The sequence below is a fragment of the Arvicola amphibius genome, chromosome 13, assembly GCF_903992535.2.
Source record: "Arvicola amphibius chromosome 13, mArvAmp1.2, whole genome shotgun sequence".
In the NCBI taxonomy this organism is placed as follows: Eukaryota; Metazoa; Chordata; class Mammalia; order Rodentia; family Cricetidae; genus Arvicola; species Arvicola amphibius.
Window position 1 is genome coordinate 30,791,822 of NC_052059.1, and position 20,852 is coordinate 30,812,673.

Consider the following 20,852-nt stretch of genomic DNA (forward strand, 5'->3'; position numbering starts at 1 on the left):
GATATGGAGTATTTTCTCTGATTTGTCAAATAAATATGGACTAGTATGTATTTATTGCTACATATATTGTGTATTGTATATAGTTATTGTACTTATATATAGTTTTTCTTATATTTGTTATAGTCTACTTTTTCCATTTTAAACAAAAGGGGAAATATTGTAATATTTTATTTATGCTTTAATAATTAAATCTTGCCTAAAGATCAGAGGGTAAAACTAAGCCACTAGAGGCCAGGCAGTGGTGTCACACACCTTCATTCCAGGTACGAGTGAGTCACATGCTGTGAATCCCAGTACTAATGGGCATTATAAGATGGGAGGAGACAGAGGCTCAGGGCTCAGTCTGCATTCTATACTGGCTTGACTGTTATGCTTGTTTAACCTTTAGCTTGAACCCCGATATCTGTCTCTGAGTTATTATTTGAGCTACAGTGTGATATTATGAAAAAGCACTGCACTCAATCAAAAGACTCTCACTAACCAGATACAGAGGAACCCAGCATCAAACAAACAAAAGAAAATAGTAATGGCAGCATTTTCTGTAGCCTAGAGCATTGCAGCAACACCACACAGAAGAGGATTATGTGGAAGTTATTGATGTTTTACAGGTCTGCCCTTCAAGAACTGATGTCTGGTTACAAATAATTGTTTTCCTGTCATATTATCATGTGGCAAAAAATTCATTTCTCTTTAGGTTTTTTTTTAAATAAAGATATCAATTCCATTCATCAAGGTTCCCTTCATCCCCCAGTCACGACAAATACCCTACCTCTTAATGTCAATCATATTCGTGTTAGGATTTCAACTTGAATTTTAGTGAATGACAATACTGAATACATAATGGGGAATATTAATAGAAGTATCAATAATGAGTATAAATTCAAGAATCAAATTCTAAGACAATAAAATTGTGATGAAATAGTGAATAAGGTTCAAGAGCATATACTGGCTTAGTAACTAAATCGGTAAATCAGTGGAAAAGAAAGGATGAAGGGAAGCCCATGCTTCAACATAGGAAGCCAACTAGAAAAGTGGTGCCAAGGAGTCTGTGAATGGTATGGTTAGTAGATAAAATTTTGCAAACAATATAGTTCCAACAATCTCAAACTATGCCCTATACCTAAATTACTTAACTTCAGAAAGAAAACTATGGGAAATACTGTGAGCAAATAGACAAAGTTAGCATTACCAATGTTACAAAAGACAACTTTATCCATCTATTTAAATGGCAGGTCCTGAATTGAGCCACCAAGAGACAAACATATTTTTAAGGATACATTACAAAATCACTGGCTTGAATTCTTTAAAGATAGTTGAAGAAAGGTCATTCTTCTTCAATTTCTAATTTCTTACTATTATTTTTAAATTTTTTTTGTGTATATATACATCTTTTTGTTTGTGTGGAGGTACCAAATCTATATCTGGAGTCACAGGCAATGTGAGCCATCTGATATAGGCTCTTGGAAACAAACTCTGGTCATCTGCAGTTATTATTAGTCAACTCTCCCAGCATCCCCCCCAAAATAAGAGAGAGGCAGAGAGAGAGAGACAGACACACACACAGAGAAAGACAGAGACAAACAGACACACACACACAATGAGAGAGAGAGAGAGAGAGAGAGAGAGAGAGAGAGAGAGAGAGAGAGAGAGAGAGAGAGAGAAGAGAAAGAGAGAGAACACTAAATACAATGTATGAACTGAATTGGGACTTACGTCAGAAAAAAATAAAGAGTACATTATTGGTGCACTGAAAACTTTTAATTCCATCTTTGATTTAAATAATAATTCTTTCTGATCTTGACAATTGTATTGTGGCTGTGTATGAACATTGTGTATGGAAAACATAAACCACTTTTTAAGGCTAAAGAAACAGGATCATTCCAATGACTCTCTACTGACCCACTTAGATGTGTGCATTTCTGAGTCTGTACATGTATATGTTTCAATCTATAAAATATTATAAAAGAAAGAGAGCTGAAAATTATAAGATGCTGGATGTGACATTTCAATATGGGACTTCTTTGCATGATGCTGTATAGTTTCTGCAAATTTGAAATTGTATCCATACTAAAAGCTATAAAAATCAAACCAGAAAATATAGATGCTAAAATAAATGTACCATTACTGTTTTTTTTTTAAAGCCAGTGGCCTGTTTACAGAAGCCACTGGCTTCAAATAATCACTATTTTCTGTGAACGATGGACATAGTCTATCCTAGTGAGAAAATTGAGGTCCCTTTCTGGACAGCTGAGATAATGATGATGATGCTGTATTTTAAAAATCCTTTGAATTTATTAGTTGTGTATTATCTACACTGATGAATCCACTTATTTTTAAAAGAGTTTTCTTAATTTTAAATTCGAGATTCATCATCTCATTCTAGATGAGCATCCAATCACCGAGCCCCAGGCCTCATTCTCAATTAAATTTAGTCAAGGGGAATGTGCACCTGAAATGCAGCGTATGCATGTTGTCAGGGGCTAGCAGATGACTCTGATTCCAGATCTGCATCTCAGTTGCCAACTCATATGATTTGAAATCATAAACTCCCAGCCTTGAAAGAGACCTTAAAGGTTATCTGGTTGTCCTCTGTATTCCCTGCTTAAATTTCCTGTTCACATTTATTGCCAAGCAGAGAATGTTAATATTTCTGCAAATGTATTATTTTTAAAAGTAAAGGGATATCTAGATATTGAAATGAAACTCTATTTTTAATAGATAAAACACATACACACATTGTAGGGAAGTTAATAAATATCTGTTTCTTTTTAAAAGTATATTCTTCTTCCCCACAGGAATGGAAGTGTAACAGTACAGACATATCAAGAGTAGTTCTGTAAGGCTCCTCATGACATGCTTGATGGCAAACATGCAGGTTTGCTGCTTGGACAGTCAACTCAAGTTTCTCTTTGTTATATGTTAAAAATTCACTTTGTGTATATTGTATTTGGTTCATATTTTTTTTTCTTTTTTTTTTTCGAGACAGGGTTTCTCTGCAGTTTTAGAGCCTGTCCTGGAGCTAGCTCTTGTAGACCAGGCTGGTCTTGAACTCACAGAGATCCGCCTGCCTGGTTCATATTTTTTAAACCAAAGAAAATTGAGTGTTATTTAAATTTAATGTCATGTTTTTGTTTTATTTCTTTCACATGTGTTATCTGGTATTGTGCATCCTTGGGTAAACTTGTGTTCATATGTGGGAGTACAAGTGTGTTTGTAAATAGTAGTACATGTATACAAGTGAACACTTTTCTATTCTAAATTTATTATTAGACATATGAATAAACTGATATTTGTAAGTCAGTAAAACCTCTTTGTAACACTGCCTGTGCCCATTTCTTTAGTATTTCTTCTAATTTATGTATTTATTTTTCAAGGGAGGTCATTTGTGGCCAGAGGACAACATCCAGATCCCTTCTACCATCTGGGTTCCTGGGATAGAATTCAGACCATCAGATTTCCCTTATTTGATTTTTCCAGCCCCAAGTAGTTTCCTTCTTTCCTTCCTTTTTTCCTTCCTTCCTTCCTTCCTTCCTTCCTTCCTTCCTTCCTTCCTTCCTTCCTTCCTCCCTCCCTCCCTCCCTCCCTCCCTTCCTTTCTTCCTTCCTTCCTTCCTTCCTTCCTTCCTTCCTTTCTCTCCTTCCTCTCTTTTTTTCTGAGACAGGATTCTCTGTAGAATTTTGGAACCTGTCATGGAACGTTCTCTGTAGATCACACTGCTCTGAACTCACAGAAATCTCCCCGTCTCTACCTCCTGAGTGTTGGCATTAACTGCCTGGCCCAAGTTTTCTTTTTAAAGAATGTTTTACTTGTATGTTTATAATGAAATATATAGGTATCTTTTTTCTGAAGGTAAATTTTAAAGATGTTTGTTGTTGTGATTTGAAAAAAAAATGACACCCATAGTCTCATAGGTTTGGGCATTATTGGGAGGTGTGGCCTTGTTGGAGTAGATGTGGCGATTTTGAAGGAAATCTGTCACTGGCGGTGGGTTTGGGGGTTTTCAAAATTTCTCTCTTCCTGCAACCTGACAGTCTGGATGTAGAACTCTCAGCTACCTTTCCTGCTTGTATGTTGCTATGCTTCCCACAATGACAATTATGTACTAAACCTCTAAATTGTAATCCAGCCCCAATTAAATTTGTTTTCCTTTACAAGAGTTGCCATAGTCTCATCAAAACAAGAAAACCCTAAGACACTCATCTTCACTTTCTCCCCAGACGTTCACTAGCACAGATTATTAGATCTGGATCAGTTATGTCTACAAAATAATAAATTGATTTAATTGTTTTTTCAGGCTGTCTTTTAATTCTGAGAAATAAAAGTATTGCAAAATTATTTGAATATTTAAAATTGCCGAGGACCTCGCACGGCACTGGTTTACATCTCCTCTAATTAGCAGCGAGTAGGCAGAGGCATGTGACTCGGAGGCCGGCCTGGTCTCCATAGCCAGTTCCAGGTCAGCCATGGTGACATAATGAGATCCTGTCTCAGAAAATACAAAACATAAACAAAGGACAAGACCACAAATGACGTCTCATTTGTTCTTTATTCCTTAGCATTCAGTCTCATTCGATTCTTTGATCTTTTTCCAGCTCACATTTTGCCCTTCACTGGTATTTCCATGTGTCTGTCTCCATTTCTTTTTATCTGCTATCACCATTGCCATTGGTTAATGTCTCTGTCATTTTATCTTTTGCATCTCTGACAACCTAGCATGTGTTTGATTTCTTTTGCCTCATTGTGACCTCCTTAATTTCTTCTATATTTTTCTGTTATTCTCTACCTAAAAGGCCATTTGCTACTTCAAATATTGATTTATCCTGCCATACATACCTTATTTGATGATGATTATCAACTATAGTAACATTTTTGTATGTAACATGTGTTAAGAGATTTGTCATCATTTGAAATTTTTGCTCTATATTAATTATGACTTTCAATTTGCTGTTATTATGTTGGTTATAGGGCTGGAAAAGTGTGATCAGTTGGTGGCAAGCCAATTTTATAATCAGGGCTTCCTATCTGGCTTTCATGAAAAACTTATTTCTTCTGAAAATTATATGGCCAAAGGGTCTAGTACATGTGTGTGGAGAGAACAAGCAAACTCCATGGTGTTTTCTTTTATAAAAATGCTAATGTTGTCTACTATAAGGGCCCCACATTAGGATATAAACTAAATCTAATTGTTTTCTGGATTCTCCATCTTCAAATGCCAAAATGTTGGGAGTTAGGACACAAACTTTGGAAGTGGGAGAGGGATATTCAGTTCATTTAACAGCCTAAAGAATATTTTAAATGTTCATATAGCTATTAATATATTTCTTTTGAAAATTAATTATCCATATATTTTTACCTTGTTTTTTTTAATAACACTTGAACACTTGCTTTTCTAATTATACTGAATAATTCCTATGAGATTTTAATTTGTTCATTATCCTTATTTCTAAAGTTATATATAACCAAATCTTTTTTCTTTAATTTGTGTATACCATTTTTAAAAGAAGAACAGTTAGTATTGATGAAGATATTACAAATATGTACATGAAAGCATGATTGTCTTTCGTCTGGTATAAATTTAGCTTTAAAAGTTATGTTATTTCTTCAATTAATCTGAATAAAGACGTTAGTATTAATGCATTTGTATTATTTAACCAAGCAATTACTATTTTTAATCATAGTAGATTAGACTAAAAAAATCAATCTATCTCTCTGCTTATTTATGGTATACCATATAAATTTTAGAGTTTTATTTCCTCCTTCAAGTATATCAGAAAAAAAACAAATATACCAAAACATACAGACAAAACTCAAGTAAATAACAAAGCAAATTTACCTAAAATGCTAATTTCAGTAGTCATGGTATGGTGTTGATAATTGCAGTGGTTTTGTTCTATAGGTCATTGGCATGTAAGTTCAAAAGCAAAGTGCTGTAATATTTTCAGGCTTTCTGGCTTCGTGCTGATTTTTCCTCCTGCATTTTTCTTCCTTCTCCATTGTCTATTCTGCTCCAGCAGCTTTAGCAGATGCTTGTGGATCATCAGGCTCGCTGCCGTTCCATTGACATTAATAGTACTTCTTATGGATGTGATGTGATTGCTAAAGCTTTCCCACGATCTCGTACAAATGCCCAGCTTATACATTCCACACAGCACAGAGCTACCTTTAAAATATTCACCCAGAAAAAGTGACTTCAAAAGGACATTGCATTCTGCCTTTGTGCAACTAGGAGGAGGAATTCATAGCTAAGGATCAAACTTGTAAAAGGCAAACGCGATGGGATGCTGAACAGGTAATGTTAAGGTGGCGCCCTGCTGACCTGAGGTGGTGCAGGCTTTAAACCCCCACAGTAAACTTGTGTTGACTTTGTTCAGAATGGACATTTTTATTTCATGAGTCTTCTGATGTGAATTTTCTTTCTCATTTCTACCCATTTTAAATTAATAGGAAACCTGGCTGTGCTGTGCCTGAGGCCTATTGTATTTCTATGTTCCATGGCACTAAACCTGAGATTCTTTTAATTTATTTTATTTTAATTTATAACGCTCGAGGTCGTTACTGCTTATTATTCTCTTTTTCTGTTTTTAAGTCTTTTTATGAGTACCTTTCTGAAGAATTATCTTTTAAGGAAGTTGATGGCTTGTCTCTCCCAATAGTAGGGTTTTTTGGGGAAGAGGCTGGTGGGGACTTCTGGTTTATTCCACTACCTGTCCAGTGTGATTTTAATTTTTCCACAGCTTGGTTTGGTATAATCTCCTCCATCTACTCCCCTGAAATAAGGCTACTTGATGCAGCCACCTAACTAGCTTCTGCTGCCTCAACATCCTTTTAGCTTGAGATATTCAATAGCTGAACTAACAAGTGTGTTCCATTCTTTCTGTGTTTTTGACTAAGATTTCACTCACTATCATGATCTGTTTCGTTCACTAATCCCCTTCTACTGCCATTGCAACTCGAAGTTGCTATTTTCCTCTTTCTCCTTTTCTTCTCTGTCCATTTCAATATCCAACTCAAGACTCGCATTCCCCTCTTTATTTTAAATAATCCGAGTTGCAAATCCTGGATCTTCTAACTGAGGTTTAGTAGCCTATGGCAGCTGGACATTTGAAGTCATCTCTCTGCATTATAATTTAAGCAATAGTTCTCACCTTGAGTCATGAGTGAACTAAGATCTTGATGAGTAATGATAAACTTAATAGGATTTTTACAAAGTTATGCTTAGTTAACAAAACTCACAAATTTCAGTTCAGTACCTGCTGATTCTGAATTCTTATTTTCTCCTTGATTAGTCAATATAAGAGATAAAGTGTACAGGTTTATATAATTTGACACAGAAAATATTCATGAAATTGATGTATAGTAAGTGGACCCAAGAAATGTTGAAAGAAATAACTAGCAATTTCTGAAAACACTTTTGCCAATAAGCTTCTGGGATCATGAATGACAAATAATTTTATCCCATAATTTATGTTCAGGCTATGTAGATTTTCACAGTATCTATAGAGTCCTCTTTTTTTTTTATTTCTTACTCTCTAAAGATTTGATTTTAATAGTTCTTTTTTCTTTTCAAAGGAAGTTACATGGCATTTGAAGCACCCAAGTCTATCCCGCTGGTAACTATTTGACTATTAATAGTCACTGTTGAGGTTGTGCAATTATAAATAAGACAAAACGACAAGGACATTCTGAAATGTGATATCAGCAATTTAGCCCCACCCCCAACCCCAGTCCTGGCATACATGGCAACAATCTAAGATATTACTAGGGGAATATTGGGGTATAGCAGGGTTACATGAAAAGAAGTTATTAGGGCACACTATTGACAAGGTCAGAGGAAAAAAACATTAGCTCAACTAATCTTTCTGTATTTTTGCTTGAACTTTAAAATTGTGCATGTGATTGTAGTGTGTGTGTGTGTGTGTGTGTGTGTGTGTGTGTGTGTGTGTGTGTGTATACTAGTAGCCATCAGGAGTTAATAATGATGTGACCGGAGAGCAAAATGAATATTGCAATAGATATCAGGCATATGTTACTCCAAGGCTAATTCACAACATGTAAGTATCAAGTTAGACAAAAGAACAAAGTCTAAATCTGGACAAAGTCAAACTCCCAAAACTAAATATTGAGATACAGGAAAATGATTTATTCCAGGAAGAAACCTGAAGTGTTTTCATCACAAAATCCAGACAAAGCAGACCACTGCATGTTAATCATAAGGTAGAACTTGCCAAAGTGAATCAACCGGCTTAAAATATGTAAATAACCATGCTTTCAGAACACACATGTGGTTTTCAGGCACCTACCTAATGAAGGAACTAACCCAAGAACCAGAAAAAGGCTTTCAAATCCTGGATTGTATAAAGAATGACTTGTACTACTAATTTAGAACAAAAAGATTAAACTTGGTTTCCCCCTGTCCCCGACCTTCATGGTTAAGTACAAAGTAGTTTTTACTTTGATAGTGGTGTCTTCATATTATTGAAAAGCAGGTTCCTTCTCTCTTCCACCCCACTGAGTACCCCCCCTTCTCTCTCTCTCTCTCTCTCTCTCTCTCTCTCTCTCTCTCTCTCTCTCTCTCTCTCTCTCTCTCTCTCTCTCTCTCTGTGTGTGTGTGTCCTTTCTCTTCTCTCCGATATTCATTTTTGGACATAGAGGCTCAAGACCTCTTTGTGTTCTGTGATTTATTTCTTTTCTTCCCCTTTCACCAGTGATTCATCAGGGCCTGCTGCTTCCTTCTCCTCTGGTGCATTACCCACCCATAGTTAACAGCCTTATTACTGCTTACCTAAACTACTGTTATAACTCTTCCTCCTGCCTCCAACCTTGCTTCTAATCTACTCCTTCTGATTCAGCTGCCAAATTAATCTTCCTAAAGCAAAGCTTTGATTGTGTCACCTGTGTTCAATAACCTTCAGATCCCTCTTCTTTGCCTACCAAGTGAAGTTCAAACCCTCTAGCCTCTTGACTTTATGATCTAGGCTTATTTTTATAGGCATAGCATTAATATTTTGCTCAATTCGAAGCTTTAGCCAAATTTGGCAATCTAGTACTCTGCAACCAAGCCTGCATACTTTCTTCTACCCAAAGTTATTGTTTTCTTTTCTTAACAATTATTTCTTCATACTTGGAATGTATTTTATGGACATTTATTATTGTCAACCCCGAATTTTTAATTACAGCCGTTGCTTTCACTGAAAGAACTCAGAGACTCTCCAGTCTCTTGTTGGCAGTGACCACTCACTCATTTCCTAGTGTCCCAGACACGAAATAATCACTCAGAAGCTATATTAATTATAATACTGTTTGGCCTACTGTCTTATACCCATTTCTAGCTAACTCTTACATCTTAAATGAACCCATTTCTATTAATCTGTGTTTCACCACGTGGCTGTGGCTAAAGGCAAAGTTCCGATGTTTGTCTTCTCTGGCGGCTACATGGCATCTGTCTGACTTTGCTTACTGTGCTCCTCTATCTCTGCTTGGAATTCTGACCTTGCTTTATTCTGCCCTATTGGAGGCCCAAAAAGGCTTCTTTATTAACCAATGGCATAACAGGGGAATCCCACATCACCTCCCTTTTTCTGTCTAAATAAAAAGGAAGGTTTTAACTTTAACATAGCAAGATTACATACAACAAAACAGTTATCAAATATGAATTATAGCTACAATACTACTTTATATTTTATCATTACCAAGGAAAACTATAATTATAACTATCTATTCTTTGACTTCATCAAAGACTCCAGAAGGATATAATATTACCTAAGTTAAAAGGAAGTGTATTGTAAGCAAATTCCAAAACTCCAAAATTGACGGAGACATCTCACTGCCTTGAAATTTTCTGCTTAATGGAAAAGTCTGACAGACACTATGGGTGTCCCAGTGATACAAAAGAACTTTGGGTGACTGTGCAGGCATCATGGCAAAGCAGTGTTTTAATTAATAGAGTTCCTGTGTGTTTATTTCGGGTCTGGGCAGCCGGGAAAGGAAACAATAGTCTTTGCCTACAGTCTTTACATCAATAAACAGGAGGTCAGGTTAGGGTGAGGAAGGAAAGATGGCACAAATGAGCAGAGTCCAGATATATCTAAAGGCCATGTAAAGGACAGATATTCTTTTTTCTTAATATATTTTTTTCATTGATTTTACATACCAACCAGTTTCCTCTCACTCTTCTCTGATCCTCTCTCCTTTTCCCGTCTACCCCCTCCCCATCTACTCCTCCTCCATTTTCATTTAGAAAGGGACAGGCTTCTCAGTTTCTTTCACAAAGCATGGCACATCAAGTGGAGGCATGATGGAGCTCCTTCCATTATATCAAGGCAGGGCAAGGTAATGTAGCATGGGGAATAGATTTACCGAAAGCCTGTTAAGTGCCAAGAGACGTTTCGCTTCCACTGTTAGAAGCCTTACAAAGGTTTCAAGCTACACAACTATTACACACATGCAGAGATACTAGACTGATCCCATGCAGGCTCATTATCTGTTGGTTCAGCATCTATGAGCTCCAGTGAGCTCGGGTCAGCTGTCTCTGTGTGTTCTCCCATCATGACCCCCATGGCAGGCATAATCCCAACTGTATTCCTATAGCAAGATTCTCAGAGCTCAGCACATTGCCTGCCTGTGGATCTCTGCCTCTACTGTAGAGAGTATCTCTGATGGCAATTATGGAAGTCACTAATCTGCTTACAGTAGATGACCAGATCAGAAACCCTCTCCAGCATTGGTAGGAGTCTTAGCTGGGACCATCTTTGTGGGTTCTTGGGGGTTTCCCTGTCATCAGGCTTCTTCTATGCCCCAAATGGGCCCCCTATCAAAACTTGTCTTCTTTATACTCTCCCCCTCCATCATCCCTCCAACCCGCATCCTGCACCCAGCCTTCCCAAACAGCTCCCTCTAGTTCCCATCCCTCCATCTCCCAACCCCGACCGACCCCTGCTTTACCCAGGAAATTTCTTCTACTTCTCCTTTCCAGGGAAATCCTTGCATTCCTCTTTAGGCCTTCCTTGTTATCTAGCATCTCCGGGGCTGCAGAATATAGTTTGGTTATCCTTTCTTTACCTTGTTTTTTAGGGGGGGTTGTGGATTTTAGCCTGGTTATCCTTTACTTTAGAGCTAATATCTACCCATGAGTGAGTACATACGATATTTGTCTTTCTGGGTCTGTGTAGAGATTCTTAAGAATGTGAGAATTCTAAATTGTAACTGTTCTTCTAGATCTTTGTCACATTAGACTCTGCAAGATAGAATGATAGCAAACATTTCACATAAAATTATTTTTGTCAATTTCCTAAATGCAATGACACATGACTAGGTATATTTTCAGCTATCCTCTGCTCTAACTTCATGAATATAAGAAGCAAACCATTTTGTATCTCTGTAACCCAATGCTGAATCGTACTGTCTTTCTGCCCATCTTTATTGTTACATGTAGAAAGCACATCAATAGTGATTCTATTCCTCTGAATTTTATATAGTGTTTTTCTCATCTTTTTTATCATGCTGATTTATTTCTCATTGGTTTTTAGTATGAACATTTTCACTGTAATATGTGTGAAAGGAGTTTGTATAATTTTGTATCCTGCAATAATTGAATAGTAATGACATTAAAATTGTATTTCCTTATTAAAAATACTAACTCAGAGTATGCTTAATACATGGCACATAGGCTCATGTGATTTTAAATTCTGAGAAAGTTCATATACTAGGATACTGCCATATCCAAGGCTCATTGTAGGCAGAGACTGTTCACTTTTCGGCCTCCCAGACTGGAAATAATCACACAGAATCTGTATTAATTACATCACTGCTTGGCCAATTAGCTCATGCATATTTCTAGCTAACTCTTACATCTTGAATTAATCTATGTGTCACCATGGTTTACCGTTAAGGTTGTCCAGCATCTGTCTTCTTCAGCAGCTACATGACATTTCTTTGACTCCACCTACTCTATATCTTTTTCAGTCTGGCAATAATCTGCCTTGATATAGGCCAAAGTAGCTTTATTCATTAATCAGTGAAAGCAACAGAAGGACATCTCACATCTGTTTATGACAAAAAAAAAAAAACAAAAACAAACAAACAAAAAAAAAAAAAAACAAGGAATTTGAAGGCAAACACAAAACTCTTCCCTCCAAGTGTGAGCTGTGTCAGCACATGATGTCCAGGATGAGTCAGCAACTATCTTTAAGAAAGACCCAGTATTGATATTCTTAGGACCTGTAGCAGTATTCCTTTTAAAAAAAAAGACACTGCAATCAACTGTTAAAGTAGAATAAACTCAGGTAACAATGCTAATTTTTTAATCACTGAAACTTTCTGAAAGAGCTTATTTTGTTTAAATCCATAATTGACACAAACTAAAAAACGATGTTGACAGATTTTATTCAGAAAACAAAGGGATTATGTTGCTGTGGTTTTCTTCATAAAGATTTAGTAGTAATATCATCAAGAACAGTCAAGCTCATCATATGTTTACATAAGGCATTACTGTGAACAAATGTTCCAGGTCATCACTAATTTCTTATAACAATAAACACAAGAAAAAGATTGTGACCTCTAAAATCTCTTTCAAAAAATAGAACACTAAGTTACTGTTGCAGACTCCTGTATCTGTGTTTCCCTGAGTCTATATTACTTTGATACACTGTAAGATATTTGCCCAATATGTACAGATAAGAAAACGGTGTTTGTCATATTAAAGATCTGGGGGATTGTATCGTGCTTGCTCAGTCAATTATTTAGGAGAAGGAAAAAGTATGGTTTTATTTTATTGCTATAAGCTTTTACATAGAGGGTATCAGATAAAATGTTTTGCAAAGCATGTACATTCCTTAGGTTAAGAAAACACCAGGTAGAGGAAACTCGGTGTTTAGAGGGACTGCTGTGGCAATCCTTTGGGAGAAAGATGTTTCCTTCTGGCATACTAAAGTTTGTGAAAGTGCTTAGCCTAGGACTTGAATACATAAACTACATTTTACTGTTTTTTCCCCAAGGTCTTTTGTTCTAATACCCTGTCTTCTTAATAAGGCTTACATGTAAACGATTTGAAGATGGAAGAAAGCACTTTTAAATCACTTGGCTAAAACTTGAATGCTACAAGTGTAAGCACCATACCTGATTCGACACTCAAGTCATTTTTGTGTAGCGCGTGATACGAGGTTTATTCATCTCAAAAAGGAGACCATCTTAGTTTGCTAGTATTAATTTGATGGAATGATACCCAGGTATATTGAACCTTCATTAAAAAAAGAAAGAGAGGGACTTAAGGGAAGGCTCCCAATTCTAATTTCAGCAATGTAAACACCCAGGTTCTAGAGTACAGTGTCTCTAGTTAATATGCAAGTGTGAAGATTTTGAACTTGGTGTGGCTTGAAATAAGGTCAGCGAAGTCTTTTTTGCCAGAATGGAAATAACAGAAAATGGATGCCTTTCATGTAAGGAATAGTGCTCCTTGCAGAGACTGTGGCCCAGGGAAATGGAGCAGTGCTCTCCAGAGGACATTGCCATATATTCTTCTCCTTCCAGCAGTGTGACCCTGTTTCCAGCCAGGTGACTAGAATCCCAAGGTCCCTTAGCTCGGTTTGCTCTTCCAGGTACCAGACCTTGGGCATGCTGGGAAGTGGTTATGCCAGCTTCGGGAGGTGCCTGTGAAAATCCAAAGAGCTGCTAATTGTGTTCCTCCCTGACTAACTTAAACATCTGTTTCCTCTTATCTTGGCCCAGGTCCACCTGCAGCTTGAGACTAAATGGCTTCCATGTGATCTCATCTTTTCCTGTCACTGGCCTAGAGCTGCAACTAAAGGTTACCTGGCTAGGTTGTTAGCTACATAGAAGAAATAAGCATTGATTGGGTCTCACTGCTGAGAAGAAGAAGACTTTCCCATAGAGCACATTCAAAGAAAATCTAGTTCAGAGGAAAGGTGGAACAGTTCGCTCCCCAAAGTCTCAAAATTCTTTTTCTTTCCTTTTTGTCCTGTGCCATGTCTCTCTCAGACTTTCACCACTCTCTTACATCAATAGTAAGAGTTCTAGACATTTTAAAGACTAAATATTGTTATTAAGTAATGAAAACCATATGGCATGCTTTCACATGCAATATGGCTGAACCTAGATAGAAGTTTAAAATGTTATAAGAAACAATCAAGATACATAATTATCGGTGTGTTAAGGAATGAAAGCCTGCAATTGTGTATTTTCTCTTCTGTTAGGTAGATTCATTAATTAACTTTATGCAAACTATTTGACACCTTGTGTCCTATAAGGTAAAACAATGTTACTTACTTCTTATGACTTTGATGAGGCTTAAATGACTTAATGTACTTTAAGCACTAAGAAAATTATTGAAATAGAAAATGCTAAGTAGCTGTCTCTGTGTGTGTTTGTTTGTGTGTTTTGCATGTACTTGCTCTTGTGTATGTGTGCCTGGGTACATGTTTATGTGCATATGCATTTTCGTGGAGGCCTGCCTTGTATGTCTGGTAATTTCATCAATCCTTCTCCAACTAAGTTTTTGAGCTAAAACTTCTCACTGAACCTATAACTCATAGAGTTAACTAAGGTAGAAGCAAACGAGCTATAGGCATCCTCCTGTCTCCATCCTCTTAAGTACTGAGTAAATGAATACTGCTGTGCCTGTCTTTAATGGTGGCCCTGGGAATCCAAATTCAAATCGTGTTGCAGGTATGGTAGAAAATTATTAACTAGGATATATCCCAGCCTCTACTAACCATTTAAAAAATATGTTATTCGGTTCTGCTCCTTCCTTCATGTGAGCTATGTTGTAATTCTTTTTAATTCCCTAAGATTATAAATAATTTATGTGTAATATGTTTCTACATTCTGTCTAATTTTCCTTTGTTTTTCTTCCGTAACAAGGTCTTGCTATGAAGTCTAGGCTAATTTGTCAAACCTTCTGCCTGAATCCTATGATTAAAGATATTCCCAAAATTGTGCAATTTTTTTCTATACATTATTTTCCATTATTTATTTATTTAGAAAACATGGAGATCTCTCTCTCTCTCTCTCTCTCTCTCTCTCTCTCTCTCTCTCTCTCTCTCTCTCTCTCTCGTGTGTGTGTGTGTGTGTGCATTGTGGACATCTTGATGGAGTCAGTACTGTCATTCAACCATGTAGGTTCTTGACATTCACCTCTGGTGATCATGATTGTCTGCAGTGACAGCCTGTACTCATTGAGTCATCAGACCAGACCTAAATTGGAGTTACCTTCCATTTTTTTTTTTTATTTTCTTGGTTTTTTGTTTAAATTTAGTTTGTTGTTGTTGATAACGTTATTGCTGTCTTTTTGAGGTGGGATCTTACTTAATAGCCTCAATTCCTCTGGAACTGTGTAGACCAGACTGGCCTGGAACTTGTGATGATTCTTTTTCCTGTGTTTCCCAAGTGCTGAGATCACTAACTATTTGGATATTTTTAGATATTCATTTACTTTTATTTTTTGGATATATAGGTGCGTTAAAAAAGAGATAGGGAGAGGGAAAGAGAGAGGGAAAGAGGGAGAGAAAGAGAGAGAGAGAGAGAGAGAGAGAGAGAGAGAGAGAGAGAGAGAGAGAGAGGAGATATTATTTTCACATGGAAAAACTGATGCTTCCAGAGACGAGGGGATGGAGTCCGAGCCCCTAGAGTATACAGGAAGTTGAGAGGCATCTGATGTAGGTGCTGGAAATCAACTCTGATCCAGCGCAATAATAGCAAGTGCTCTTAATTACACAGCCAGTTCTTCAGGACTGAACAACAATTTCTCAGCATGATATTGACAGTGCAAACTTCTTCATTAATTGAAATGTGTTACACTGGCAACACCAGCCTATTTCTTAGAGCCTTTCACATTCTGCTTCCTGCTACTGATTTTAACTTCCAGTTAAATCTCCAACAGGCCAGGGCTTGCCCCATGTGAAAATAGACACTGACAATTTCCAGGTAGTAACATGTACAGGAACAAGGACGATGATAATAAACCAGAGCAACAGAAAAGGCTCTCTGACTCCCTTCCTGCCACAGAAGCTCCACCTTTCAACACGTTGTTGTTAAGCAATATGAGAAACTGCTTGGAGAATAGCAGCATCATCACAGTATGCTTTCAAAGCTTTCCATCTCCTACAATTGCCAAATATAAGGAATTAGCTACAGATGTGAAAGGAAAGGAAAATTTGTACTCTAGACGGCCTCATTGCTAAGAACGTGGAAAGAAACCATACCACATATTTCTCAAGGCAGTTACTGCTCCACTAAATGTAGCATTTTGGCCTTTCAGTTCTTAAGATATAGGCAGGCAGCATGTGTTTGGCCGCTCATACGTTCATCGTGACCTCTTATTGGGTGCAATTATTGAGAGAAGGCAGGAGCACAGCTAGAAAGCGTCTGCTGGTGACGAGTTCCGAGAATGGCTTAAATCATAGAGGCGGGACTCTATACTGAAAAGCAGGGGAACAAAGTCAGAGAGGAATCAAAGTGGGGCATTATGTGCTTGGGCAGTGGGTGGAGTGAGTGGGTGGCAGGAGAGGCTTTCCTTGAACTTGACCTAACTTTAGGGTTCAGCTGGCCTTTACATTTCTGAGGATGTTTAAGTACAAAAGAAAGAAAAGCTCTGTTCACCTATCACCCTGAGCAAAGATTTAGCAGATAAAACCACAGGTGTTTTACTCAAAAGAACATGGGGGGAAGACTTGAGTTCCTTTGGCGTTTCATTTGTGCCTCTGAAAAGTCTCTGTCGAGGACATTGTTAGAGCTGTATAGATTTTTATACAACATTCAGTGTTGAAAAGAAATGTTTCTATTGTTTCTTTGTAGATTATAGATTTATTCTTGACATTAAGATTAACAATTATGTAAGTAAAATGCATAGTGTGATTGTGATGTATATTTTTAATGTAGGCTTGTTTATTACATATTTTTATTAATAAAATATTTGACTTTTATTGTGGCTAAGTAATTTTATATTCTAGTCTCATTTTTTGTGTAAAGATGAACAAAACTATGTAATATGTTGATATCCTGATTTCAAAAGGGAGGACAAAATTAAAAGTTTAAGAGAGAATATCCTAATATAAAAGGAAATGTAATACATTACTAACGACAAGATATCCAAGTCTAAAGTATTCCTGTATTGATTCTTATTTTACTGGACTACTTTGTTGCTAGACCATAGTGCTCTTTTATGGGTGTGAACAAAGGGCAGGAGGAAATATATGGAGAGGAGTTTGAAAGAGGCATTGCAGTTTCTATGTTAGCAATTAAACTATGTATGTGAAGGTGAATTTGTTAAAAATTTTGAATTATCGAGCTTCCATACCTTTGAAACTTTAAATTAACTGACAATGCAGCATACTGAAAAGAATAGAAAGAACGAAAAGAATGATATTCAAAGTCGCATGGGACATCCTTATGATTTCTTCTTACAGTAGACTCAGAAATCCCCATGCTCTTCTCGGTGGTGAGTAATTTGTATTCTATACAGAATAATGTAATGTAATAATAGTAAGACTTCAAAAGTGAATGTTAGCTTCTTAGATATTAAAACTACATTCTGAAATAACTAGTAAAAACAGCAATAAAAACTAGTGTGTTAAACTTTGATACATCCTTTTTGGTTGTCATATTATATTGAAATGACAGTTAACCCCTTACGAAGTCAGTAGTGTTCAACTATGAGCTAATAAATGGGCAAAAATCCTTTTCTTTTAGGATGAGTGAGAGTTAAAGGAATTCATGAAGGAGAAAAATTGTTTTTACTCAGTAGCAACCAAACTACATTATTTAAATACATTATTTAAAGACAACCCTAGCAGACAAATGGCTAGGATCTATAAGGAGAATCTGATAAAAATTTATTGACAAAGATAAAATATTTAGATAAATGGAGAGCTATACCGTGTTTTTGAATGCAAAGCCTGAATAATATAAAGATAACTTTTCTTCTAAATTAATGAACAGGTTAAAATGGGGCAAAAAGCTCTTAGAGCAGAATCGAGATCCTTATTATATTCTGTGTTGCTCTGTTGGTTTTGAGTTTACATATGTTACATATGTATATGGAATGAGATGGAATTGTTATGATTTTTCTGAGCATGTCTTAAGCAATATCGCTAAACTTTTAAGTCATTTACTTTTTGGTAACCTCATCAGACTTTGCTCTTTATTTCGTCAATTAGCTGGAAGTAGGAAAAAGGAGGGATTACTAACCTGACATTCTGGAGAGACTTGCTTCTAGTATTAGAATATACTGCAAGGAGGCATTATGCCATGCTGGGATCTCAGTGTAAATATCAAAAAACCAAGTCCCTCACCTATCTTGATAAGGGATCACCCAGATGCCTTCTATTTGGACAAGTCTAAGGCTTCCAGGGAAGAGGTAACCCAGGACAGAGAACCACATTTTCTCTTGGTATTGGTGCCTCTCTAAGGCCCCTAGGCTTTGCTTCTGCGAGAGAGAGAGCATCTTTTTCCTATCCTGAGTTTTCCAACTAGAGTCTGTAGACTAAACTGATAAACTGTTATCAGACACAAACTAAATAAAGGGCTTTAGAAATACAAATCTCTTCAGTTCGAAATAATTCTTATGTCAAAGTGGCATTTGTCTGCTGACAATGTTTTATATGGCACAGAAAGCTAATTGATTCATCAATTATTTTAAAATGTCCATTGAGGCCTATGTTCAAGACTAATAGAGCTATACCTATTTATTTAGAAAATAGCAATCATCAAACACATGGTATATTTACATGACTATTCAAAAACATACACTTAAGATTTAATGACATTGGGAAATGATACTGTACTGTTATGTTAATGGATAGTTTTCTAAAATACAAGAATATATAAGATATAAACATATCTAGGCCTTATATTAAAAAACTTTATGTACTGTCTGCCAATTTCAGGAATTATTTTATTGTTTCTGTGAATGTGTTTATATACACATGTGTTTGTATGTGTGTAAGTGTGTTTGTGAGTGTGTGTTTGCATGCATGACCTAGTACATGTCATAACATGCATTTTGAAGCCAGAGAACAACTTGTGGCTGTTGATTCTATTTTCACTTATATGTTTCAGGGATTGAGTTTAGGTCATCAGGCTTGGTGACAGATGCCTATCAGTTCTGAACTATCTTGCTGATCCCAGAATTTATTCTATATATTAAAAAAATCTCCTGCATTCTGAAGTAAAATGTCCAACTGGTTAGTGAGTAGCTCACGTTCCAAACCTCTTCAGAGATGAGGTTAGATGGGTTAGGTGGGAACACGGCCACTTGGTTGGAGTATTGTGACATTCGCAAATTACTGAGCACCTGCGCTCAAATATGTCTTACCTTAAATACTTTCACAATATATTGCCCATGTAAAGCTATACAAAAAGAAACTAAGAACAAAGCTTCTAAAAGTGTTTTGCCAGTTACAAGCAGTTGACTAGTGTTCTCATTACCACTACAAAGAATTCAGCAACTGAAGGAAGATAGAACTGAGGTCTCCCTCACTTTTCCTCCAAATTCTCTCCTTTCAGTATGCATTTAGAATATGTAAGTTTTAGGGTGTGTGTGTGTTCACATGTGAGTATGTACTTTTATGGAAGTCAAATGATATAGCATGTATAAGAACACTAGAGTATTTGGAATTGCCATTCTTCATCTTTTGACATTTATTTTCTATTCTCCCTCCTTAATATAATAGAATAATAAAGTTTTGAAGCTGGGAGGATATTGGACATTATGTTATCTATCCATTGTACTTTTCTATTTTTATTTTATGAGTGTCACTGGTTACATAGCTAGGAATGTTACAGAAATATCTGATTTTAGTTTATTTTAAAAAAATCAAGAATTCTGAGAATTAATTATTCTCTCTGTTGGAGAAGGCCACTTGTTTTGTTCCTGGCTGCTTAACCCTGGAATAATCACACAGAAACTGTATTAATTAACTCACTGCTTGGCCCACTAGCTCTAGCTTCTTATTGGCTAATTCTTACATATTAATTTAACCCATTTCTATACATCTGTGTATCGCAACGTGGCTGTGGCTTACCAGCTAAAGTTTTGGCATCTGTCTCTGGCAGGGCTACATAGCTTCTCTTGACTCTGCCTCCTTTCTCCCAAGATTCAGCTTAGTTTTTCCTGCCTAGCTCTGTTCCCCTGTAGCTCTGCTATAGGCCAAAACAGTTCCTTTATTTTTCCGTGGTGATCACAGCATACAGAGGGCAATGCCACATCATCTCTCCTCTCTCAATTCTGTCTCAGTCTCACTCTCTTGCCATCTCTCCTCCTCCTTTCCACTCGTTCACACAGTGAATACTTATGCACGTGTTTGTTTTCTATTTCTTTAGTTACAAGCTCACTTATCAACGGTGTCAAAGCATTTCCTTTCTTGGCTTCTTCCTGAAGGAAGTGTTTATTATGAATTTTTAAACTCTGCAACCAAAATAGGATTTCATAAAAGAAGTGCTGACAGAAACTTATTTATTCACTTGAGAATGCAACACTGTGCATAATAAACATTTACTAAATTGTTAAACAGCATATGATGGAATGTTAACATAAATAAAAGAGAGTGCTTAAATGAATTTTCACTCCTTTTGTTTTCCCCTCACTGAGCTACAGAGTCATTTCAATAAATGAGATGAAAAGAGAGGGAGAAATGAGAGCAAACTTCACAAAAAAGAGGCAAGTCCATCAACGACTCCTGCTCTTTCTCCTGCCTCCTGCCTTTTTGTTGGCAAGGGCTTGTTGCTTCAGTGAATGACAATAATAACACAGTCGCACTAACAATAGCAACAACAAAATCCATGAAAGGTAGCTCTCTACCTTTCTACCTTTCAGGAAAGCAAGTCCATAAAGCCCGTGTTAA